The 27,051-nt window shown below is 42.8% G+C and overlaps 1 protein-coding gene across 1 annotated transcript in view; it reads right to left on the bottom strand.

Annotated features, from left to right (window-relative positions):
* The window catches only part of LOC141128122 (transmembrane protease serine 11D-like), a 152,973-nt gene extending 126,634 nt beyond the window's left edge, over positions 1–26,339 (bottom strand). The window contains exons 1-2 of the mRNA XM_073615214.1: positions 26,137–26,339; positions 24,158–24,267 (exon numbers count right to left, since the gene is read on the bottom strand). The gene's annotated coding sequence lies outside the window, so the exon portion shown is untranslated. The remainder of the gene's footprint in view (positions 1–24,157; positions 24,268–26,136) is intronic.
* Positions 26,340–27,051: the final 712 nt, after the last annotated feature.

The raw sequence follows: 27,051 nt of genomic DNA, 5'->3' as shown, positions 1-27,051 counted from the left end.
AATTGACCCCCCCTCCTCGCTGCACCCATTCCCCCACTGTTGATCTCCTCCCTGTCAGTGGCCCTGGGTATTTATATAATGTGGAAAAATGCCAGTCACTTCACATAGTGTATGGAAGATTAGATGAAATTACTGCGCTTACCATACAACAGTGAAAATGCAGCAGCTGACACCACAATATGACAAAATTGAAAACGTAAATGAATAAAAGTACAGTGCTATGAATATACCATAGATGTTAAGTGTATAAATGTTTGTTGTTGTCAGGCCACCTGAGGCCAGGTGACAGATGCACACCGTTGGCATCAGGAGTGCACTGCAAGGTAGTGGACCCTACAGCTGACTTCTGCGGATGGGAGTCAGGGTGGTAAAGGAAGGCAGGGCTGCTGGAACACCAACACGGATCCCACTGGGGTTAGAGCGTAAGATTCCCTAGGGCACGGAGTCTAAGAGCCAGCAGGTGTTTACCAGAGCCTCTAGTGGTGAGGATGGACTGGGCTGCAACTGGCTCCAGGTCGCGTCCCCCAGGGTCCCCTAGCTCACGCACACAGTAGGCAACAGGAGGACAGGGATAGTAAGGGAATAAGCCAAGGTCGGGGCCACTAGCAGATAAGGACAACAAAGGTCCTTACACGCCAGAGGTTCAGGGTCACAGGCAGACAGGGATAGTCGGGGACATGCCAAAAGGTCAGGGTCACAAGCAGACAGGAATAGTTTAGAACACACCAAGGTCGGGAAACAGGAAACAGGAAGCCAAACACACAATGTTGATCAACAGGGCTGGCCTGCAGTGCACCAGTTAATATAGAGTTCTCTGATAGGAGCTGGGGTGGAGCCATGTTTAGAGGAGAGATTATAAAAGCAGTCAGGTGAGAGTGGCTGGTCCCTAGAGATGAACACATGGTGAGAGGTAAGCTGACAGACAAACTCTATCGCATAACCATGACAGTTCCCCCCCTCTTATGAGGCTTCCCCCTTCCCTGCCTGGGACCAGGTTTAGAGGGGAACTTCAAATGAAACTTCCTCAACAGACGAGGTGCAAAGACCTCAGAAGCCGTGATCCACGACCTCTCCTCAGGACCAAACCCTTTCCAATGCACGAGGTACTGGAAAATGCCTCTACAGAGTCGGGAATCCAAAATTTGGCTAACCTCGTACTCCTGATTATCCTCAGAGATCGGCGCTGCGGTAGAGAGAGAACGAGAAACTTATTGAGGACTAAAGGCTTCAGAAGGGCAACATGGAAGGAGTTAGAGATTTTGAAGCTTTTGGGAATCTGGAGCTTGAAACAAACCGGATTCAGTTTAGAAGTTATGGTGTACGGACCAATGAATTATGGTTCAAATTTGAGAGAAGGAACCCGGAGTCTGATGTTCCTGGTTGAGAGCCAGACTTTGTCTCCTGGCTGTAGAGAAGGCGGCTTACGCCTGCGACGGTCAGCAAAACTCTTGAATTTGTTGGCAGCTTTCTGGAGAGAATCATGTACGTCAACCCACATGGAATTGAATGATTCCTGAACAGTAGCCAAAGCTGGAATGTCGAAAGAACAGGTCATAGGAAGAGGGAGTTGAGGATGTCTTCCATATACAGTGAAAAAGGGTGTTTTATGAGAACTGATGTTACATGATTATTGTGGGAGAACTCTGCCCACGGGAGTAGTGATGCCCAATCATCGTGATGAAACGAGACCAAGGTACAGAGAAATACCTCCAACTCCTGATTAACCCTCTCAGTCTGGCCATTGTATTGGGGATGGTAAGAAGAGGTAAAATCCAAGGTAATGTTGAGGGATTTGCAAAAGGCTCTCCAAAAACGAGAAGTAAACTGAACACCCCTGTCCGAAACGACATGGGAAGGAACTCCATGCAAGCGGAAAATCTCTTGTACAAAAATGGGAACCAAGGCAGGGGCAGAAGAGAGACCAGGAAAAGGAACAAAATGAGCCATCTTGGAGAACCGATCAATTACCACCCAAATGACTGTATTATTTTCCGACAGTGGAAGATCGATGATAAAATCCAAGGCAATGTGAGACCAGGGCTCCTTAGGAATGGGCAAGGGCATGAGAAGACCAGCAGGGGCTTGTGTGGAGGATTTAGATTGAGCACAGACATGACAAGCCTTAACGTAATCTTTAACATCCGAGCGGAGATTAGGCCACCAGTAGTGATGACTGATGAGCATGAAGGATCGGAGGAACCCAGCATGACCTGCCACCTTGGAATCATGTCCCCAATGAAGGATCTTAGCTCTTAGCTCAGTGGGAACAAAGGTCTTGCCAGGAGGAATTTTTGATTCCAGGGTGGTAGAATGGGCAACAATGCATGAGGTTGGAATGATCGGCTCAGGATCAGGGGTGGACTCCTCATCCAAAGTGTCAAATGACCTAGAGAGCGCATCAACCCGACCATTGCAGGAACTAGGTTTGTGCGTAATCGTGAATTTAAAATGGGAAAAGAAGATACTCCACCTGGCCTGTCTGGGGTTCAGACGTTTAGCGTTCTGTAGGTATTGTAGATTCTTGTGATCAGTAAAGATCGTTATGGAGTGAGGGGAACCCTCCAAGAGATGACGCCACTCCTCCATTGCCAATTTAATTGCGAGAAGTTCCCAATCACCAATGGCATCATTTCTCTCTGCCTGAGAAAAATTTTTGGAGAAGTTGGTTGACGTCTCTTCTCAAAGCACTGAAGAAGCACAGCTCCCACCCCCATCAAAGAAGCGTCTACTTCAATAAAAAATGGGTCCCCAGGATTTGGTCTCCTCAAGAGAGGTCCAGAAACAAAGGCCTGTTTCAGATCGTGAAATGCAAAGACAGCCTCGGGAGGCCAGTCTTTGGCATTCGCACCCTTCTTGGTCAAAGCGATAATAGGCGCGACAATGGAAGAGTAATTCCTTATGAACTGCCTATAATAATTTGTGAAGCCAAGAAAGCGCTGTGTGGCCTTGAGGCTAGCAGGAAGGGGCCAGTTGGTAATGGCCGAGACCTTTCCGGGATCCATACGAAGACCCAAACTAGAAACAAAACATCCCAGAAACAGGACCTCAGAACATTCAAAGGAACATGTCTCCAGCTTGGCATAGAGATTATTCTCTCTAAGGTGCTGAAGTACGGTGCACACATGGTTTCTGTGAGCAAGCACATTTTCAGAAAAGATTAGAATGTCATCCAAACAGATGACAACAAACTGGTGGAGTAGATCCCTGAATATTTCATTGACAAAGTTCTGAAACACAGCTGGAGCATTACACAAACCAAAAGGCATAACCAGGTATTCGTAATGCCCGTCCCTAGTGTTAAACGCAGTCTTCCATTCGTCACCTTCCCGTATTCGAATGAGATTGTATGCACCTCTGAGATTCAACTTGGTGAAAATGGAAGCCCCCTTCAACCTGTCGAATAGCTCAGATATTAGAGGTAAGGGGTATCGGTTTTTGATAGTCACTGTGTTTAAACCTCAATAGTCGATGCAGGGTCTCAGGGTACCATCCTTTTTGGCAATGAAAAAGAACCCTGCTCCTGCAGGCGATGAGGATTTCCGGATGAAACCTCTCTCCAGATTCTCAGCAACATACTCAGACTGAGGTCTCTGGAATGGACAGAGGGTAGCTACGTTGCTCCAGGGACAAGGTCAATAACATAGTCAAAAGACCTGTGGGAAGAAAGCACCTCAGCAGACTTCTTACAGAATACATCCCGGTAATCACTGTATGGAAGATCAGAAGATACGGATGTGGTAGCAATGAGAAGTCTCTCCTTGGGGGCCACCTTGAGAAGACAGGACGAGAAACACGAAGGACCCCAAGCCAGGATCTGCCCAGAGACCCAGTCCACATGTGAAGTGCGGAGTTGTAGCCAAGGAAGGCCCAATACAATGGGGGTAGAGACCTTGGGTAGAATGAGGAAGAAAATCCACTCCTGGTGGTGTATCCCTACCGACATCCTAATAGGTAGCGTCTGGAAGCAGATAGGACCCCCTGGGAGCACAGTGCCATCAATTGCCGAGACTACCAGTGGTGTAGTGAGGGGAGAAAGGGTACGCTTCATAGAAGAAGCAGTTCTCCAGTCCATAAAATTGCTGGCAGCCCAGATATGCAAATCGCATCACCTGAGTCTGATTAGATTCCTGGGTCTTGAGTCTACGAACTATGCCCTGCAATGGATCAGCTGCAGGAAACGGCACATCAGCCGGGTCCATGGCTGATCAAACTCTCAGGCCACCTGAGGCCAGGTGACAGATGCACACCGTTGGGATCAGGAGTGCACCGCAAGGTAGTGGACCCTACGGCTGACTGCTGCGGATGGGAGTCAGGGTGGTAAAGGAAGGCAGGGCCGCTGGAACACCAACATGGATCCCACTGGGGTTAGAGCGTAAGATTCCCTAGGGTGCGGAGGCTAAGAGCCAGCAAGTGTTTACCAGAGCCTCTAGTGGTGAGGATGGACTGGGCTGCAACTGGCTCCAGGTCGCGACCCCCAGGGTCCCCTAGCTCACGGCCACAGTAGGCAACAGGAGGACAGGGATAGTAAGGGAATAAGCCAAGGTCGGGGCTACTAGCAGACAAGGGCAACAGAGTACACGCCAAAGGTTCAGTGTCACAGGCAAACAGGAATAGTCGGGGACATGCCAAAAGGTCAGGGTCCCGAGCAGACAGGAATAGTCGAGAACACGCCAAGGTCGGTAAAAGAGACAAACGTAGAGCACACGGCAAGCAGGAAACAGGAAGCCAAATACACAATGTTGATCAGCAGGGCTGGCCTGCAGTGCACAGGTTAATATTGAGTTCTCTGATAGGAGCTGGGGTGGAGCCATGCTTAGAGGAGAGATTATAAAAGCAGTCACGTGAGAGTGGCTGGTCTCTATAGATGAACACATGGTGAGAGGTAAGCTGACAGACAAACTCTATTGCATTACCATGACAGTTGTGACAAACAAGATTCATATAGACTAGTGCAACAAGGAATATGAAAAACTGAACTGCCTTACCAAGTCAACAGTATCACATAAACATCAATGACATGTAAACAGTGACCCAAAGTAAAGTGCATCAGTGCAAGGATAAACCTATACATACAAAATGAATAAAGAAAAACATATGTGCATATGTGCAAAGCAATAAAAAATCACTAAAAAGTGAATGAAGTTCAATGAAAACCAAATCAAACTTGGTCTGCTGAAATGTCCACACTCAGAACCAAATTGGTAAAAGTAGGATCAAAGTTAGAGATGACATGGAAATTTATTGATAGGCAACTCCTATCCTCATATTAATTAGTGGTTCCAAATTAATAATAACTACTGCAGTAGGGAACAGACACAAAAGATACACTCCGCATCTTTCCACATAACTGTTCTGCTTTATTATGACGCAATTGAAGGTTTTTATACAAATGATTACGTAGGTATCACATTAATATTACAATTGTATATTTATGGTAAAAAGGGGTGTAACACAGGCAGACTAATTCTAATCAGGACTCAAAAGAATGCAAACATGTAATGGAAAACATTATTAGTGCTGTGTGCACAGTGAGGGCAGCGTGCAATACATACAAAATAGAATACAATTATATACAGAACTTACAAATTTCCTTTACAGTCTCCTCTTTTTTGATCAATAGTTTGATCACTAACCATACCTGCTATCACCTTTAACCTGAAACCTTCAAACGCTTAGGTGGAGGTAGTCCTGGCCAAAGAGGCCAAAACTCCATTATTGTATAATAGCTGAGCAGCATTTTCATTACAAAATTACTTTTCATTGTGAAAAACAAATGATTGATAAGACATATCTACAGAGTACTGGCTGTATACTTCTGTGGCCAGAATGGCCTTCTAGCTTAATTGTTGGCATGCTGACTTATTAGCATATGTAAACACAGACAATTCTACATAAAATGGAAGATGTACAAAAGACAAATATGACTTCAACATGGCTAAACTACTTTTCAAATCACATTATATATATATATATATATATATATATATATATATATATATATATATATATCCCTTACAATTAGTATTTGAATAAATAGTACCCTAGAATGTGTTTCAAAGAGGGAAACAAATCTAACACAGAGATTTCTTTAGTAATTTTTGCAGTGTCTGGTATGCATCCAGACGTCACCGAGCATTTGGATCATGATGTATAATGCGGCGGCGGCGACTTCCGCCCATACTTGCCCTCATCATACCTCCCATTGGCTAAGCTGTGACCTTCGGTCTATGACGCTGCACACGACACACGCTGCCTGGTGCGCATGCGCGGGCGTCATATTTGCGGCTATTTAAGGAGGAAGCTATTTTCCTCTCATCTGCTGCCACTTCTGCCACACCGCTACAGTGCTCTGTTCCAAACCGGACTGCCTGCACTGCTCGGTTCTTTTAAGGTCAGTATAGCTGTGCTACAGTGGGGACGGAAAGTATTCATACCCCCTTAAATTTTTCACTCTTTGTTATATTGCAGCCATTTGCTAAAATCATTTAAGTTCATTTTTTTCCTCATTAATGTACACACAGCACCCCATATTGACAGAAAAACTCAGAATTGTTGACATTCTTTGCAGATTTATTAAAAAAGAAAAACTGAAATATCACATGGTCCTAAGTATTCAGACCCTTTGTTCAGTATTAAGTAGAAGCACCCTTTTGATCTAATACAGCCATGAGTCTTTTTGGGAAAGATGCAACAAGTTTTTCACACCTGGATTTGGGGATCCTCTACCATTCCTCCTTGCAGATCCACTCCAGTTCTGTCCGGTTGGATGGTAAACATTGGTGGACAGCCATTTTTAGGTCTCTCTAGAGAGGCTCAATTGGGTTTAAGTCAGGGCTCTGGCTGGGCCATTCAAGAACAATCACGGAGTTGTTGTGAAGCCACTCCTTCGTTATTTTAGCTGTGTGCTTAGGGTCATTGTCTTGTTGGAAACCTTCGGTCCAGTCTGAGGTCCTGAACACTCTGGAGAAGGTTTTCGTCCAGGATATCCCTGTACTTGGCCGCATTCATCTTTCCCTCGATTGCAACCAGTCGTCCTGTCCCTGCAGCTGAAAAACACCCCCACAGCATGATGCTGCCACCACCATGCTTCACTGTTGGGACTGTATTGGACAGGTGATGAGCAGTGCCTGGTTTTCTGCACACATACCGCTTAAAATTAAGGCCAAAAAGTTCTATCTTGGTCTCATCAGACCAGAGAATCTTATTTCTCACCATCTTGGAGTCCTTCAGGTGTTTTTTAGCAAACTCCATGTGGGCTTTCATGTGTCTTGCACTGAGAAGAGGCTTCCGTCGGGCCACTCTGCCATAAAGCCCCGACTGGTGGAGGGCTGCAGTGATGGTTGACTTTCTACAACTTTCTCCCATCTCCCGACTGCATCTCTGGAGCTCAGCCACAGTGATCTTTGGGTTCTTCTTTACCTCTCTCACCAAGGCTCTTCTTCCCCGATAGCTCAGTTTGGCCGGATGGCCAGCTCTAGGAAAGGTTCTGGTCATCCCAAACGTCTTCCATTAAAGGATTATGGAGGCCACTGTGCTCTTAGGAACCTTAAGTGCAGCAGAAATTTTTTTGTAACCTTGGCCAGATCTGTGCCTTGCCACAATTCTGTCTCTGAGCTCTTCAGGCAGTTCCTTTGACCTCATGATTCTCATTTGCTCTGACATGCACTGTGAGCTGTAAGGTCTTTATATAGACAGGTGTGTGGCTTTCCTAATCAAGTCCAATCAGTATAATCAAACACAGCTGGACTCAAATGAAGGTGTAGAACCATCTCAAGGGTGATCAGAAGAAATGGACAGCACCTGAGTTAAATATATGAGTGTCACAGCAAAGGGTCTAAATACTTAGGACGTGATAGTTCAGTTTTTCTTTTTTAATAAATCTGCAAAAATGTCAACAATTCTGTATTTTTCTGTCAATATGGGGTGCTGTGTGTACATTAATGAGGAAAAAAATGAACTTAAATGATTTTAGCAAATGGCTGCAATATAACAAAGAGTGAAAAATTGAAGGGGGTCTGAATACTTTCTGTCCCCACTGTATATATGCTCTTCACAGCTCTGGGATGCAATGTTGTATCCCAACTAAAACTAGCCGCTATACTCAGAGCCTTTGCCTATTTAGCCTTAGGGGAGCCTTCATCCTATATATGATCCTCTGATTACTATATATACTATTTAAATTCGTTAACCCTGAATTAAAATTAAATATGCATGGTGCTTTCTATGATTATTATTAATATCTAGCACCTAATGTTTTCTTATGTGAACATTGTTTTGGCTTGTTATGTGGCTACATATCTGCAGGCATTATACTTATGAAATATATTTGTTCTCTTTTAGGGTCTTCGCTCTCCCCTAGGGGTACTGGTTGATACCATCATTACACAGCAGCACTGTTTGGGTCCCCATTGTGGATGCAATAGTGTTTTTTGCGCCTATTATTTCTTTATATGCTTCCTACTTTTCCTTTGGAGGACTAACATATATTTTTTAGGCCTTGCACCCACCCTGACCTTCTTGCAGCAGCCGTGCTTGTTTCTACCTTTGGCCACACCATATGTGGCAGTTCTTGTTGTATTTTCTCTACTTGACTGGTACATTTGTTTTTACTTCGCTTCAACTATGCTAATTCTTTTAAAGAGGAAGTAAACCCTGATTAGTTTACTTCCTCTTTGTTTCCCTGCAAAGGTAAAGCATAATGGACTACTATGCATCGCATAGTAGCCCATTATGTGTCACTTACCTGACAAGGGAGCCTGCAATGTCAGCGCTGTCCCTTCTCCTATGAAGCGTCTATCTTCTTTCCGGGTACCGCAGCTCCCGCACTGTGATTGGCCGGAGCCGCGATAATGTCACTCCCGCGCATGCGCGCTGGTGCCTCCACTAACGACGATGATCCCCTTAGAGACGGCATGCTCAGTGCGCCTGCGCGCTGTTGTCTACGGCGCATGCGCTGTAGACATCGGTGCCTGTCTTTTGGAGATATCTCCTAAACCATGTAGGTTTAGGAGATATTTCTTGCACCTACAATCAAGCCTTAATCTAGGCTTACCTGTAGGTAAAAGTGGTCTGTAAGGGTTTACAACCACTTTAACCTTGAATATGAATCTGATGTGTGACTTTATCTCATTATAGAATATCAATATAGCAGTACTACCTTGTCTGAAATTCCCCCGAAGAAAGGACTCTACACAGGTCCAGAAATGCGTTGGGCTTAATATTTGAAGGATCTGCATTTTATTTATTATTATTTATTTGTTATATGATTTTGTCTATGTTGTATATGCAATTCTTAGTTGGTGTTGTATGCACCACATATTTTATATTTCATATAACATTTTTTCAGGTTTTGTTGATTAGTTGCCTCAAAAGTCCCTAGTATTTCCTTGGGGGGTACTCCCTTTATAATATTGTTCCATTTGGGATGTTGGCAACACATGGGTCATCTCGGTTGGATTTCTATAAACTATTGTATTTAGGGTAGCAAATACCCATTCCCCCAACCCACCCAATCTGACCCTACCATCTTTCTTTACCAAGTTACTGTGCTCGTTGAGTTCTCTTTAACCCAGTGACCACATATATATATTCTATATATCTGATTAAAAATTATTTTGTTTATTGATATCCTTTTAAGGTTAAACTATTGATATCAGTTATTCATTATTTGTTTATTCTGGAGGATTTAGTTTGCACTTTTTTTCATGTTTCGGGGACAGGAATGGGAGGCCCTTATGGGAGGCTACTACAAAAGCCATGATCAAAAGGAGTCTTCACAAATGGAGATAATTTCTCTCTTTACGCAATTGAGAAAAGTGGTGGAGAAAAAGCCAGCATGCTTCTGGCACGTGGAAAGTTTTGAGAGGTATATTAGAGAAAATGTGAATTCTTACGGTCTTGAGATACAAATTTTCCCTATCTTGGAAGACATGTACACAGCTTTTAAACAAAAATGGGAAAACAACCTACAAAGTTGTACCATGGTGATGATGAAACGCTTCATTGAGGAATATTAAAAATGCATCATCACTATGGATAAAGAAATAGATTTGATTTATAATAAGTTGCAGCCTTTCAAAAAACTAGTTATGTTTAATGAACAAAAGGATAGGGTTAAAAATCATCTAGATGTATTTACTAAAGACACACTTGTAACCAAAGAAAAAAGTTTTGGAGAGATCATAGAGCCTTCCAAGAGGGAAAAGCCTACAAATGGCATCAAAACAATAGATTAAATCCCCAGAGAAATACCATCTTGACGGAAAACCCAGACCTCCCCTTGGGGAGACATGTCTGCCGTCACCATGTGGAAATATACCCCAGTTTTTATTTTTGATATAAGATCGTATTCACCCAATCTCAAGAGGAGGAGATTGGAACAAACTCCTCCTACAGCACGAAGCACTTTGGATTATGGATATGAATGCCACCCCCCCCCCCCACCCCCACCCCGGGATCAATATCCAACTGAGATACAGACCCTTCTTGAAAGGTTTTGACTCAGGGGTATGTGAGAAGGATCTTTAATCCACTGGGTGGATGGTTTGTGAGCATAAGTATACCTATGTACACTGTGTATGATGTATCAGCTTGCAAAATGTATATTTTCCTATGTATTTTGTACATTGATATATATTTCTGCATTGTTATGCCTTTTTTCTGAGTGTTCTCTGTATGTTTTTGCTTTTATTTTTTACCTTTGTCTCCACAAATACATTTGAGACCCCTTTTTCATGTGCCCTGTGGTGGTCTTATAATCCCTTGAGGCTAAGTATGACAACTGCCAGTCACTTATTTATTTTTCTACCTTTCCCCTGTCTGCTGTTTTTTTCCCTAGTTGCTAGGCGTCATATTTGCGGCCATTTAAGGAGGAAGCTATTTTCATCTCATCTGCTGCCACTTCTGCCGCACCGCTACGGCGCTCTGTTCCAAACCTGCGCTGCTCTGCCCTTTTAAGGTCAGTATAGCTGTACTATATATATGCTCTTCACAGCTCTTGGATGCAATGTTGTATCCCAAGTAAAACTAGCCGCTATACTCAGAGCCTCTGCCTATTTACCCTATAGGGGAACCTTCATCCTCTATATGATCCTCTAAATACTATATATACTATTTAAATTCATTAACCCTGATATAAAATTAAATATGCATGGTGCTTTCTATGATTATTATTAATATCTAATGTTTTCTTATCTGAACATTGTTTTGGCTTGTTATAAGGCTACATATCTGCAGGCATTATACTTATTAAATATATTAGTTCCCTTTTAGGGTCTTCGCTCTCCCCTAGGGGTACTGGTTGATACCATCATTACACAGCAGCACTGTTTGGGTCCCCATTGTGGATGCAATAGCGTTTTTTCCGCCTATTATTTCTTTATATGCTTCCTCCTTTTCCTTTGGAGGACTAACATATATTTTTTAGGCCATGCACCCACCCTGACCTTCTTGCAGCAGCCGTGCTTGTTTCTACCTTTGGCCACACCATATGTGGCAGTTCTTGTTGCATCCTCTCTACTTGACTGGTACGTTTGTTTTTACCTTGCTTCAACGATGCTAATTCTTTTAAAGAGGAAGTAAACCCTGATTAGTTTACTTCCTCTTTGTTTTCCTGCAAAGGTAAAGCATAATGGGCTACTATGCATTGCATAGTAGCTCATTATGTGTCACTTACCTGACACCATATGTGGCAATTCTTGTTGCACTTTCTCTACTTGACTGGTACGTTTGTTTTTACTTGGCTTCAACAATGCTCATTCCTTTAACCTTGAATATGAATCTGATGTGTGACTTTATCTCATTATAGAATATCAATATAGCAGCACTACCTCATATGAAATGCCCCTAAAGAAAGGACTCAACACAGGTCCAGAAACGCGTTGGGCTTAACATTTGAAGGATCTGCATTTTTATATTTGTTATATAATTCTGTCTATATTGTATATGCAATTCTCTGTTGGTGTTGTATGCAGCACATATTTTATATTTCATATTAATACATTTCTATATCTTTTTTCATCAATTGTTGATTAGTTGCCTCAAAAGTCCCTAGTATTTCCTCGGGGGGTACTCCCTTTATAATATCGTTCCATTTAGGATGTTGGCAACACATGGGTCTTCTCGGTTGGATTTCTATAAACTAAATGTCTCTTAACAATCCACAAGTCACCTGGCTTTAGTTTTAGATCCTTCCAAACTTTTAGGATCTGGCATTGGGGAGAAAACACATAAACGAGTTTGTCAAAAACCTTAAAAGATCAGCAATATTCTCTCTGTAAGATCCGAGGACTTCAGCTGCTGAGACAAAATATAAGCACGTGAGTAATGCCCCGTACACACGATTGGAAATTCCGCCAGCAAAAGTCCGATGTGTGTATGCTCCATTGGACTTTTGCTGGTGGAATTTCCGCCAGCAAAATATTGAAGGCAGGTTCTCTATTTTTCCGTCTGAAAAAGTTCCTATCGGAAATTCCGTTCGTCTGTATGCAATTCTGACGCGCCAAAAAAATGCATGCTCAGAATCATTGCTTCTTATGGAACTTCCCTTATCTAGTGCCATCGTACGTGTTGTATGTCACCGCATTCTTGGCGGTCGAAAGTTCAGAGAACTTTTGTGTGACCGTGTGTATGCAAGCCAAGCTTGAGCGGAATTCCGTCAGAAAAACCATCCAAAGTTTTTCCGACGAAAATTCCGATCGTGTGTACAGGGCATAACACACTCCCAAACAAAATCCCATAGGGAGAGAGTCCAACATCCCCTTAGGGGCTTGATAAAATATAAGAAAACATTCAGGCAAAAGTTTTCTAGTTTCGTACTCTACTTTTTCCGCTACATTGTAGACAGTAGGGGGTATAAAAATAAAACCTCAAAACTTCTAGTAAGGACTCTCCTATAAAAATGATTTTCTCTGTAGATTCTGCACTCTGTACTTACAAACTACTTCTGATAACACTTTTTACTGTGGCCTTTGCAGTAACATTTACCACTGGACATCTAGAAAACCTGTCCATACAGACAAAATGCATAATCGTAAGATCCTGACTTGGGCATCTGGATATATCTTTTTGTAATCTCTGGAAGGGATGTTCAGCTTTTGGTAACACCTTTGGTAACAGGTAAAACAAGAAGTGGTATGCAGGGCTGTAAATTTCCCGGTAGGCCGGCTGCCCTCAGGGTGCTTTGAGCGGCGACTGCAGTGCTCCCCTTCCTCCCTCTGTCCTCAGGCTCCTCCTCTTGTATGGCACGGAGCTCGGTCTGTGTGTGTAAGGTAGCGCTGTAACAAGGTCCCCCCCCCCCTAGACCGGCTCGTGTGATAGTCTTCTGATTGAATCAGTGTTCCGCCTTTCACACGAGCTGGTCTATGGGGGCGGGACCTTGTTACAGCACCGCCTTACACACACAGACCCAGCTCCGTCCATGCCATACATTGGCCGCTGTGTGTGATCCAGGAAATGGTGAGGTTGCAATTGGTAGGCAGTAGGCACAGAGGCAGCAATTTTTAAATAGCTTTTTTTTTTTTTTTTTTCCTCTGGTTTCATCAGTCTATCAATTAAGGGGTGTGGTTAATTGCTCACAGGTGCCTATTTAACTGGTTGTAGGACTCAGTCTGAGCGTGCTCAGTCTGAAGCTGTGGAGCTTGGTGTAAGTGGAGCTGGAATAAGTGGGAGTTAAAAACCAGAGTTAGAGTGTACAAGTCTTGCTGTTTGTTTGCTGTTTGCTCTTTGCTGTTGCTGTTTGTTTGCTGTTTGCTGTTTGTTTGCTGTTTGCTGTTTGTTTGCTGTTTGTTTGCTGGGTTGCATTTTTGGGGCTTTTACTTTTAGTTTTTAATTTGCCTTTTGCTGTCACTTTTTAAATAGCTTTTTTTTTTTTTTTTCCTCTGGTTTCATCAGTCTATCAATTAAGGGGTGTGGTTAATTGCTCACAGGTGCCTATTTAACTGGTTGTAGGACTCAGTCTGAGCGTGCTCAGTCTGAAGCTGTGGAGCTTGGTGTAAGTGGAGCTGGAATAAGTGGGAGTTAAAAACCAGAGTTAGAGTGTACAAGTCTTGCTGTTTGTTTGCTGGGTTGCATTTTTGGGGCTTTTCCTTTTAGTTTTTAATTTGCCTTTTGCTGTCACTTTTTAAATAGCTTTTTTTTTTTCCCTCTGGTTTCATCAGTCTATCAATTAAGGGGTGTGGTTAATTGCTCACAGGTGCCTATTTAACTGGTTGTAGGACTCAGTCTGAAGCTGTGGAGCTTGGTGTAAGTGGAGCTGGAATAAGTGGGAGTTAAAAACCAGAGTTTAAAACAGGAGGTTATAACAGGGGTCATAGTACCTGTGTAGTGTGAGTATCTGAGTGTTGTCTGAGTAGTGTGTGTGGATCGTTAGTACTTGTGTATTGCGAGTGCACGTAGGTCTGTGAGTACCTGTGTATTGTATTGTCGTGTACCTGTGTATTGTCTTGAGTATTAGTGCCAGGAAGCTAGCTGTTAGGTAATTTGGACAGGGTAAAATCCCCAAATCCTCACTAAATTTAATAGGTACGATGCCCGGTGGGTGTGGAGAGGCGACTCTTTGTACATCTTGCCGCATGTATGCGTTCCTTGATCATCCGATCGAGGGCGAATACTGCTGTGCAAAATGTAAGCACATTGTTTCCCTGGAAGCCCAGGTTCTGAATCTGGGGAAGCAACTGTCAGCACTGAGAAGTCCCTCCATACTAAAGGTGAGCCAGGAACGTACACGGCAGGTGCCGGCAGGGGCCAGCACAGAGGCGGGTGGAGACAAAGAGGTGCAGGCACTAGCAAAGAGTAGATGGGTGACAGTCAGGAGGGGTAGAGGGGGAAGTGCCAGAGAGGCCGATCCAGGACTGGAGCATCCCAATAAGTACGCTCCATTGAGTGACATTGGTGAAACCAGTCAGGGACCAGCACTGCTGGAGATGAGGGACTCTCCTAGCTACCAGGGGAAGAACTCCTCCAGTAAGAGTGGGGGGGCAGCAAAGGGAAAGGAAAGACAGATTCTGTTGGTAGGGGACTCAGTTCTTAGAAGGACAGAGAGGGCAATCTGTAACCAAGACCTGAAGCGCCGAACAGTATGTTGTCTACCGGGCGCTCGGGTTCGGCACATCACGGATCTTGTGGACAGATTACTGGGAGGGGCTGGGGAAGACCCGGCTGTCATGGTGCACGTTGGCACCAATGACAAAGTCAGAGGCAGATGGAGTGTCCTAAAGTACGATTTTAGGGACTTAGGAGCTAAATTGAGGAAAAGGTCCTCCAAGGTAGTGTTCTCAGGAATACTACCGGTACATCGAGCCACACGAGAAAGGCAGAGGGAGATTAGGGAAGTAAACAAGTGGCTGAAGAGCTGGTGTAGTAAGGAGGGTTTTGGGTTCCTGGAGGACTGGGCCGACTTCTCAGTCGGTAACCGGTACTATAGAAGGGACGGACTGCACCTAAATGAGGAGGGTGCAGATCTGCTGGGAATGAAGATGGCCAAAAAGTTAGAGGGGTTTTTAAACTAGGCGATGGGGGGGAGGGTCCAGAGACAGTGATAGCCAGCGTGGAAGATATTCCAGAGGGTAGTATTGGGGGCATTAGTGGAAGGTTAACCAAAGCACAAAAACACAGGTGAGTACAGTAGCAAGTCCTAGTTGCAATCTTGAAACACCCAATACGAGGACAATATGCGACCGGTCTAAACTATGTGGCATGTTCACTAATGCCAGGAGCATGGCGGACAAGATGGGTGAACTAGAGATACTGTTGTACAAGGAGGATTTGGATTTTGTGGGATTTTCAGAGACCTGGTTCAACAGCTCTCATGATTGGCTGGCAAACATTCAAGGGTATACCCTATACCGCAAGGATAGAGAGGGTAAAAAAGGGGGAGGGGTTTGCCTATATATCAAGAATAAGGTACAAGTGAATGTGAGAGATGACATCACTGAGGGGGCTAGGGAGGAGGTGGAATCTTTATGGGTAGAGCTCCAAAGGGATGAAGCTAAGGGGAAAATAATACTGGGAGTATGCTATAGGCCCCCTAACCTGAGGGAGGAAGTGGAGACGGATCTCCTATCTCAAATTGGATTAGCAGCAAGGATGGGAAGTGTTATCATAATGGGGGATTTTAATTATCCAGACATAGACTGGGCGGAGGGAACCGCGCATTCATTTAAGGCTCGCCAGTTCCTTAATGTCTTGCAGGACAATTTTATGGGTCAGATGGTAGACGCACCAACTAGAAATAAAACATTACTAGATCTACTGATTACCAACAATACAGACCTGATCACAGATGTGGAAATACGGGGCAATTTAGGTAACAGCGATCACAGGTCAATTAGTTTCAGTATAAATCACACAAATAGGAAACATGAAGGGAACACAAAGACACTGAATTTCAAAAGAGCCAACTTCCCTAAACTACAAACCTTGCTAAAAGGCATAAATTGGGATAAAATATTAGGAACAAAGAATACGGAGGAGAGATGGGTTTGCTTTAAGAGCATATTAAATAAGGGCATTAGCCAATGTATCCCACTGGGTAATAAATTTAAAAGCGCGAACAAACATCCTGGATGGCTTAACTCCAATGTAAAAATGCATATAAAAGCAAAGGAGAAGGCCTTCAAAAAATACAAGGTTGAGGGATCATCCTCAGCATTCAGAATTTATAAAGAATGCAATAAGAAATGTAAGGGTGCAATTAGGACGGCTAAGATAGAACATGAAAGACACATAGCGGAGGAGAGGAAAAAAAATCCCAAGAAATTCTTTAAGTATGTAAACAGTAAAAAAGGGAGGACAGACCATATTGGCCCCATAAAGAATGAGGAAGGACATCTGGTTACAAAGGATGGGGAGATGGCAAAGGTATTGAATTTATTCTTCTCCTCAGTCTTCACGAGTGAATCGGGGGGCTTCAGTAACCAAAACTGCAGTGTTTATCCTCATGACACAACATAGGAAGCATCTACATGGTTAACAGAGGACGGAATTAAAATTAGACTTGAGAAACTTAACATTAATAAATCACCGGGACCAGATGGCTTGCATCCGAGGGTACTTAGGGAACTCAGTCAGGTGATTGCCAGACCGTTGTTCCTAATTTTTACAGACAGTCTATTGAATGGAATGGTACCAGCTGATTGGAGAAAAGCCAATGTAGCACCAATATTTAAAAAGGGCCCAAAAAACATCCCTGGGAATTACAGACCAGTTAGCCTAACATCAATAGTATGTAAACTCTTGGAGGGGATGATAAGGGACTATATACAAGATTTTAGTAATAAGAATGATATAATTAGCAGTAATCAGCATGGATTCATGAAGAATCGTTCTTGCCAAACCAATCTATTAACCTTCTATGAGGAGGTGAGTTGCCATCTAGATAAAGGAAGGCCCGTAGACGTGGTGTATCTGGATTTTGCAAAAGCATTTGGCACAGTTCCCCATAAACGTTTACTGTACAAAATAAGGTGCGTTGGCATGGACCACAGGGTGAGTACATGGATTGAAAACTGGCTACAAGGGCGTGTTCAGAGGGTGGTGATAAATGGGGAGTACTCAGAATGGTCAGGGGTGGGTAGTGGGGTTCCCCAGGGTTCTGTGCTGGGACCAATCCTATTTAATTTGTTCATAAACGACCTGGAGGATGGGATAAACAGTTCAATCTCTGTATTTGCAGACGATACTAAGCTAAGCAGGGCAATAACTTCTCCGCAGGATGTGGAAATCTTGCAAAAAGACCTGAACAAATTAATGGGGTGGGCGACTACATGGCAAATGAGGTTCAATGTAGAAAAATGTAAAATAATGCATTTGGGTGGCAAAAATATGAATGCAATCTATACACTGGGGGGGAGAACCCCTGGGGGAATCTAGGATGGAAAAGGACCTGGGGGTCCTAGTAGATGATAGGCTCAGCAATGGCATGCAAGGATGTGGAATTCCCTTCCACAGGCGGTGGTCTCAGCGGGGAGCATTGATAGCTTCAAGAAACTATTAGATAATCACCTGAATGACCGCAACATACAGGGATATGTAATGTAATACTGACACATAATCACACACATAGGTTGGACTTGATGGACTTGTGTCTTTTTTCAACCTCACCTACTATGTAACTATGTAACTATGTAAGCAATGGCTGGCACACAGAGGCTGAAATGGTGGGCACACAGAGGCTGCAATGGCTGGCACACAGAGGCTTCAATGGCTGGCACACAGAGGCTTCAATGGCTGGCACACAGAGGCTGCAATGGTGGGCACACAGAGGCTGCAATGGCTGGCACACAGAGGCTGCAATGATGGGCACACAGAGGCTGCAATGGTTAGCACACAGAGGCTGCAATGGTGGGCACACAGGCTGCAATGGCTGGCACACAGAGGCTGCAATGGTGGGCACACAGAGGCTGAAATTGTGGGCACACAGAGGCTGCAATGGCTGGCACACAGAGGCTGCAATGGTGGGCACACACAGGCTGCATTGGTGGGCATGGTGAGGCTGCATTGGTGGGCACAGCAAGGCTGCAATTATGGACACAGCGAGGCTGCAATTATGGGCACAGTGAGGCTGCAATGATGGGCACAGTGAGGCTGCAATGATGGGCACAGTGAGGCTGCATTGATGGACACCATAAAACTGCATTTTATGGGCACGATAAAGCTGCATTTAATGGGCACAGTGAGGCTGAAATGATGGGCACAGTGAGGCTGAAATGATGGGCACAGTGAGGCTGCATTGATGGGCACAGTGAGGCTGCATGTACCATGTCTGCAGTCTCTGGCCATCTCTTGTACCATTTCTGCAGTCTCTGACCATCTTTAGTATGATGTCCTCAGTCTCTAACCATATCCTGTACCATGCCCACAGCCTCTGACACCTACTGTATCATGTCTGCAGCCTCTGACCATCTCTTGTATCATGTATGCAACCTCTGACCATCTCTTGTATCCTGTCCTCAGTCTCTAGCCATGTCTTGTATCATGTCCTCAGTCTCTAGCCATCTCTTGTATCATGTCCTCAGTCTCTAACCATCTCTTGTATCATGTCCTCAGTCTCTAGCCATCTCTTGTATCATGTCCTCAGTCTCTAGGCATCTCTTGTATCATGTCCTCAGTCTCTAGCCATCTCTTGTATCATGTCCTCAGTCTCCAGCCATCTCTTGTATCATGTCCACAGTCCCTAGCCATCTCTTGTGTCATGTCCTCAGTCTCTAGCCATCTCTTGTACCATGTTCGCAACCTCTGACCATCTCTTGTCTTATATCATGTCTTCAGTCTCTGAGGGGGAGTCTGGAGAGGAGTCAACAGTGGGAGTGCCACCAGGATGGGGGTCATGGGAGAAGTAAAACGTGTGGACTGTGGAGAGGAGACTATAGGATAAAACCAGAGTCACCAACCTGGAGCCGTCTAACTGATCCGCCAGGCAAGCCTGAAGGGGGAGTGAATACAATAATATAAGGATGTACTGATATAAAGGTTTCCCCCTTATATCAGTAACCCCCCACCCCCATTCTTTCTGTGGAAGGTGGTCCCTGGAAGCCAGAGTCCCCCCATGTTCCTAAGGTGCCCCTTGACGATGGACCAATTTTACCACTTTAAACTGGAATTTGCTTATATATATATATATATATATATATATATATATATATATATATATAAAGCCCTATGTGGTTTTCTCTCTCTCTCTCTCTCTCTCTGTCTCTCTCTCTCTCTCTCTCTCTCTATATATATATATATATATATATATATATATATATATATATATATATATATATATAATATATATAATACACTCTTCAAATGTGCTTTAAAATGCATGGCTTTCCTTTTCACGAACAAGGAAATAATGACGTTATGATGGTTTTGATGTTGGGCTGGTATAATAATGCTATGGGGCTGGTATGACATTTTTTCCAGGGCTGGTTTTTATTCCCAGTCCGGCCTTGGTGGTATGTTATAAAAACAATTCTGGTGAACCCTGGCTCTATTCCATGCTCATTTACTAATAACTGCTTGTGACTGATGACACGGTCCATGTGTCAAGCTGGAGGGAAAAGAGTGGCTGGCAGACATAAAAGATCACATTTTTCCAAAGTCCTGTTTCATAAGAAGTTTCCCCCTGTGGACTACTTGTTCTTCTCGTTCTGGGGTCCTTAAAGTTGAATTATTAATCCCAGCTATACTGGGCCAGAACTAGTGTGGAATCTGTGAGTTTTATTGTTAATATGGCTACCTCACCAAGAAGCTGGAAGGCTAATCAGTTTAACTTGGTCTGCTTGATTGGTTTACCTGCCGAAGTAAAAACAAACTTCTGGCCCTTCAAATGGAACCAAAAGCTCTCTATATCTCGACTATCTATCTATCTATCTATCTATCTATCTATCTATCTATCTATCTATCTATCTATATACTCTTTTTTTTTTTATAGCCCACAGGCTTTGCTAAAACATTGAGCTCTGCTTCTTGAGCTGGGCAAAAAGGATCCAATTACTCTGAATACAGAGCGTCCTTCTGGGTGATAAACTGCATACTCAGAATGGGTATTGCCATCCTCAGCATAAAACCGGGACCAAATCTACAAAGAATTAAATATCTGGGTCTTCAGGGAGTGTGTCATGCACTGGGCTCACAGCAGCTGATTCCTACGTCATCAATTTAACACATGTGGCTTCCTTTGTCTCCAGCCTCCTCCAATAGAGGCAATAAGGTGGCTGGATTCAAATGTACGCATTTTTCATTGTTAAATTTGTACATAAACAAACAAAACAAATTCATATTTTGAACCTTTCATTAGACAAACATTTGGTTACCTGTATATTTGCTGCGCAGAATGTGGGACCATTAAACATTTAATATTTGACCAAAATAATGTTTAACTTTGTCTAATAGCATCTTTGCATAAAGCTACAGCTCTGATATATAGGGGTGAACCTTTCATTACTGAGTCCAGCTTGCATGAAATATATTAGAATGGCCTGTTTTCTATCATGCTGTTTGTGTAAGAACTCCAGTTTCATGTTTCAAAAAGACAACTTTTTCCTGGCAATATTATAAATTCTCATTGCTTGCTCTGTTGTTAATTTTAGCTAGATAACACAAGTCCTTAGTTTCCATCTGACATTATTTTCCTGATGTCATATCTTAATAAATATTCTTCTGCTTATACCACGGCACTTACAAGGAAAAGGGGCACTTCATTTCACAATCCACACATTCTGCTTTGGATTTCAAAAATAAAAATAAATAAAAACAAAGGGACCAACGATCTGTATATGACAGACAGAAAGCTCTCAGCCAGATCAAAAACTAGAAAACAATTGGCTGCAGGTGGCATCTATCCTAACAGGGTGTGTGGACTTGATGTGATGGGTCTGTTATATTTAAATTTTATTTATTATTGCTCTCACATCATGGACCGCACATGAAGTTATTATCAGCCCTTTAGATTTCATTTTTGTAGAAAAACTTCATATGTATCCCATCCATCTTGGCTTTGTTAAATATTATGGCATCTGTATTCCAATTAACAACCTCATCTTAATCTTTTTTTTTTTCTCTCAATAAGGGCTTATTGTATAAATGTAAAAATACAAAATTGTTGTCTTAATCTAAACTAATCCCATTTTACATATTTCCCCAATAACCTGGATTTAATTTCCAACCAAAGTCTAAACCAGTTACAATATATCTATATTATTAATAAAATTGTTAAACTCATATCAGAAATTAATACTCAAGTGATTATCTCAATATCACATCCTAATACTAATATATGTCCACAGATATATTTCCATAAATGAGGAAATTTTCCACTATCAAAGGATATTCAATTTGTGTAATACATGGGTAAATGTAACCTTCATTTTACCATGTTTGGAAAACAGATTCAAAATAATTGTGATCACATTGTTTATCATTAGATTAATTAACCCAACACATTTTGTTATAAATGTTTTGTCTAAAAAACAGAAATTGGCATGGTGTCCTTCCAGTTTATCACTGATCTCTCACCCCAGCTACATTCTTTCATGAGAGCACAAAGGAGGGGGTCACATCTGCATACATGACACACACACAAGAGATAGAACTAAAGGTTCCAGCATTCACACACACATGAATATCTCTCTAAAAACGCTTATATTTTTCCCATTTGTACACAACACATACATATCATTCTCTCACTTTCTTTTAACTCTCTTTAATATTTCCCTGCTCTAAATTCTGCTTTCCTTATTTTGTTCTGATATCCTTTGCATCCCATGTATTGTAATCCCATACTTCACATACTCTAGCTTCTATGATTCTATGATCAGTCAGGCAGCCATAGTGCTCATCCCATCTTCCCTCTCTGACTACATATAAAGTATTCTGTTTTCACTTTACTAGTTGTAGTGCCTGATCCAAAATTCATCCCACAACTTAAAATGAAAATGTCCCTTTCTGTCTAGTGTTAAATGTTACCCTTGATCCATCCTGCTCACATAGATAGCTGTTTCTCTAGCTGTTTAATCCGCATGATTCTTATGCCGCGCACACACGGTCGGAATTTCCATCAGAAAAAGTCCGATGGGAGCTTTTCATCGTATATTCCGACCGTGTGTATGCCCCATCAGACTTTTTCCGTCGAAAATTCAGACGGACTTAGATAGAGAACATGTTCTATATTTTTCCAACGGAACAAACTACGGAAAAAACGCTCATCTGTATGCTGTTCCGACGACATTAGCAGATGGAGCCCAAAGGGTGGCGCACTGGCTATTGAACGTCCGTTTTCTAGTCCCGTCATACATGTTGTACGTCACTGCGTTCTCGACGGTCGGAATTTGGTGTGACCGTGTGTATGCAAGACAGCTTGAGCGGAATTCCATCAGAATTCCGTCGGAAAAACCTTCAGAGTTTATTCCGACGGCAAAACTGGTCGTGTGTACAGGGCATGAGTGCCTGTGGAGTTTGGTGGTAACCCAGTTACCCATTGTGGATCCCTGTCCACTCTAACCATTAATCTAGGGGCTCAGTATAGGCGGAACCGCACCTTCGGTTCATATATTTTATTGCGCTTCTCTTGTGCTGGGCATTTTTGAGGGTCTCTTACCCTTCATTCCCTTACTTAATTTAATGCCCATATTAACTGGCCAGTCTTTTTCTCTTCTCTACTTGTGCCTATACCCTCTTGCCTCTAAACTACTTTATCTAGCGGATGTGTACTACATATACCTGTGAACAGCACTATTCTTCCCTTTCTTACGTATAACACTCTGATGGACAGTAGACAGTGACAACATAACATATAACCCCCATCAAACCCCCACCCCCATCAAATCATTCTTTGCAGCTGTTACCTTTTGTACCACCACCCCCTCCCTTTAGAATGTAAGCTCTATGAGCAGGGCCCTCCTGTACCTTTTGTATTGTACTATAATTGTGTTGTCCCCTTATACATTGTAAAGCACTGCGTAAACTGTTGGCGCTATATAAATCTTGTATAATAATAATATAACCACCAATCAATACAATTCGATTAAGGGGAATAAAATAGGTACCCTTTGTCCCTAAAATGCCTTACCGATCAAGGAAGTCTGATAACTCAAATGTAAGCAACAGGGCTTACCTCAGCCGGCTGATTATCAGAAATTCCCGGATCGCCTCAAGCTCCTCGTTTCGGATTCTCAGGGTCACCTGTAAATCCCCTCCTAGGCAAAGCTCACCATCTGACATGGAAATTTATAGATAGGCAACTCCTATTCTCATATTGATTAGTGGTTCCAAATTAATAATAACTACTGCAGTAGGGAACTGACACAAAAGATACACTCCGCATCTGTCCAAATAACTGTACTACCTTATTATGATGCAATTTAAGATTTTTGTGCACATGATTATGTAGGTAGTACATAGTATTAAAATTGTACGTTTATGGTAACAAGGGGCGTAAGATAGGCAGACTAATTCTAATCAGGACTCCAAAGAATGCAAACATGTAATGAAAACAATTATTAGTGCCGTGTGAACAGTGAGGGCAGCGTGCAATACATACAAAATAGAATACAATTATATACAGCACTTACAAAGTTCCTTTACAGAGACAAGGGCAAATAGAAGAATCAAGGCTGATGTCAAAATCACCCGAGTGCGTCCCCGACCAGGGGTAAGGGATGGGTACTCTTACCGGAGACTGTGGACCCACGTGCTAGTGGCAGCGAGTCAACCAAGCTGAGAGGAAGGGAACCGGAACTCCAATGCAGGTCACCGATCGTCCCAACAATACACACCAAGATCCTGTCCAATGGATATTCAAACATGGGGGTCATAGGAACAAAAAATGCCTCCAAGTGGTGTATATCAAAACAGTGGATTTATTTAAAAAATAGTACATAGATCGTAAAGATGTGTACAAATAAAATGTGATCAAAGATTCAAACACAATATGAAGACCTAGACTAGCAAACCCGAAGCGTTTTGTCCCACTGGACTTCAACTGGGGTACCCCCAAATGGTGTATTACATGCTGTTTCATTCTCACCCAGTCACTATGAGATTCATTTTCTGTATTCTGCAAAAAAAACCTGGTTGATCCTGCTGCTCTCTATCTCCACCTTCTGTTCATGTCCCCAATTCAATTAGGGATTTTGCAGGTGTGGTGGCAACTCTGCACATGCTCAGTTTTCAGTGAGTTTCTATGCTGAGCATTTCCTCCATATCACATATGAGCCTATAGAGCAGTGGTTCTCAACTCCAGTCCTCAGGACCCACCAACAGGCCAGGTTTGCAAGATACCTGAAATACATCACAGGTGATATCACTTGCTGCTCAGTGATTGCAGTATTCTAGTCTGCAACTCCCCAAGGTAATACTTAAAATCTGGCCTGTTGGTGGGTCCCGAAGACTGGAGTTGAGAACCACTGCTATAGAGTCATACATGTGGGTGTATACACAGTGCTAAATGGCAGCCCACTCCCCCCCCCATTATGACCACTAACTAGCTAAACACAATGGGGGTGGGATATTACATCTTGGTTGATGGAGGCATCTCCCTGTTATTCTAAGACACAGGCTGGAGGGGTGTGACGCAGCCTGTTATTGGCAGAAATCTGCCCACACCATGCTATTCCCAAAAATAATGAAGATTTGATTTAAAATATACATTATATTACTCCATATTACTCCATACTCTTACTACTGGACCTCTCTGCAGCCTTTAATACTGTTGATCACCCACTCCTCAACAAACTCAATTCCCTTGGCCCCCAAGATGCAGCACTTTCCTGGTTCTCCTCCTACCTATCACATCACAGATTCAGTGTTACCTAAAACTCTGTCTTCTCCTCTCCACTTCCTCTTTCTGTAAGGGCCCCCCAAGGCTTTTCTCTATCTACACCTCCTCCTTTGGTCACTTGATAACCTCCCACGGCTTCCAATACCATCTCTATGCCGATGACACCCAAATCTATCTCTCTACTCCTCACCCCACTCCTTCAGTCCCCTTTCGCATTACTAACTTACTAACTGACATATCAGCATGGATGTCGCACCACTTCCTTAAATTAAATCTCTCTAAAACCGAGTTGATAATATTCCCCCTGGGCCTGGGCCCTCTTCCATGACTTTTGCATCTTGATCAATAATACAACTATCAGTCTCTCACCTCTTGCCAGGGTACTAGGTGTAATCCTTTCGCCCCCAAATCCAGTCGATGTCAAAAGCTTGTATACTTCACCTCCATACCATTGCTAAAATGAACTGTTGTTTTTTTAACTAAAGAAACCACCAAGCTACTTATTCACTCCCTTGCTATTTCTTGCCTTGACTATTGCAACTCCCTTCTCATAGGCCTACCTCTCCATAGGCTATCCCCTCTTCTGTCTATCATAAATGCTGCTGCCAGACTCCTCCACCTTACCAACCACTCAGTGTCTGCCACCCCTCTCTGCCAATCCCTCCCCGGGCTTCCCATTGCCCAGCCAGTCTGAGTACTGCTGTATAAAAAATTGCAAGTGGCTAATGTAAAGATGAATTTAGGTACTTTAGGTAAACTAACTGAATGTAAAAAGACTGTACATTTAATGATTGTTTATGGAAAACATAACTGCATTACCTGGCATCTGTCTGATGTTCAGCTTTAATGTTAAAAATGTCAAAATGACTTACGTAAATTTGCTCTCTTAATGACAGTGAATCTCTCTTGATCTGCATTCAGTGATGTCTCTCCCCAGCAAGCACAATCCTGGATAAATCTGGAGCTCTAGTCTCTTCATCTACCCTCAGGAAATGAAGATTCACCAACACCGCACATCGATAATAATAGCAATCACATGAGCAAACTGTATTGAAGCACCTGCTCCATTAATGATCTTTATTTGTTGGGACTAGGCTGCATTGGGTCTGGTCATCAAATACAAAATATTTGTTTAGACAGTACATATGTACAATACTTTATTGTCTACTAATGGACCTGGGGATCCTATACATGTACACACAAGGGCCAAAATTGTTTACACATTAATCCTAAGGGTTGTTACAATAAAATGTCTCTACCATAGTCACATACACATTCTCTCGAAGTGTATATAGATGGATTTGTCATAGAGGTGAAGTCTTTAAAGAGAAGTCTAGCTTTCTGACCATTTTCATGTTACACCTGTATTTAGGAAACATATTCGGAGTCTGCTCCCCCTACCCACAGAATTCAGGATTTCTTTTCCCCACCTGCTCTTGCCATAAGTTGAATTTGGTGTGGCTCTGCATCTTCCACCGCAGCAGACGGACTCATCATTCTTAATGCACCACAAGTGTAGTGACATCACCGCACTAGTAGTCCATTTGTACCTCCAGCCCCATAACTGAAGGCCTGTATCTTAGTACAGAGATGGGGATGGATAATATTCTAAAGGAGCCAGTGTACTGCACTGATCGCAAGCTTCAATGCAAAAAATAATAAAGATTTTTATTTATTAATCAGTATGGGTGTATTTATTATTTTTTTTGCAAAAGGTGGACTTTTAAAGTGGCAATACTAAGGCTTTACACAATACATTCTGATATAATCTTTATACAATTGTCTTT

The sequence above is a fragment of the Aquarana catesbeiana genome, linkage group LG02, assembly GCF_042186555.1.
Source record: "Aquarana catesbeiana isolate 2022-GZ linkage group LG02, ASM4218655v1, whole genome shotgun sequence".
NCBI classification, from domain to species: domain Eukaryota; kingdom Metazoa; phylum Chordata; class Amphibia; order Anura; family Ranidae; genus Aquarana; species Aquarana catesbeiana.
The sequence above is the reverse complement of the archived record's forward strand: the minus strand, read 5'-3'. Positions and strand labels throughout refer to the sequence as shown.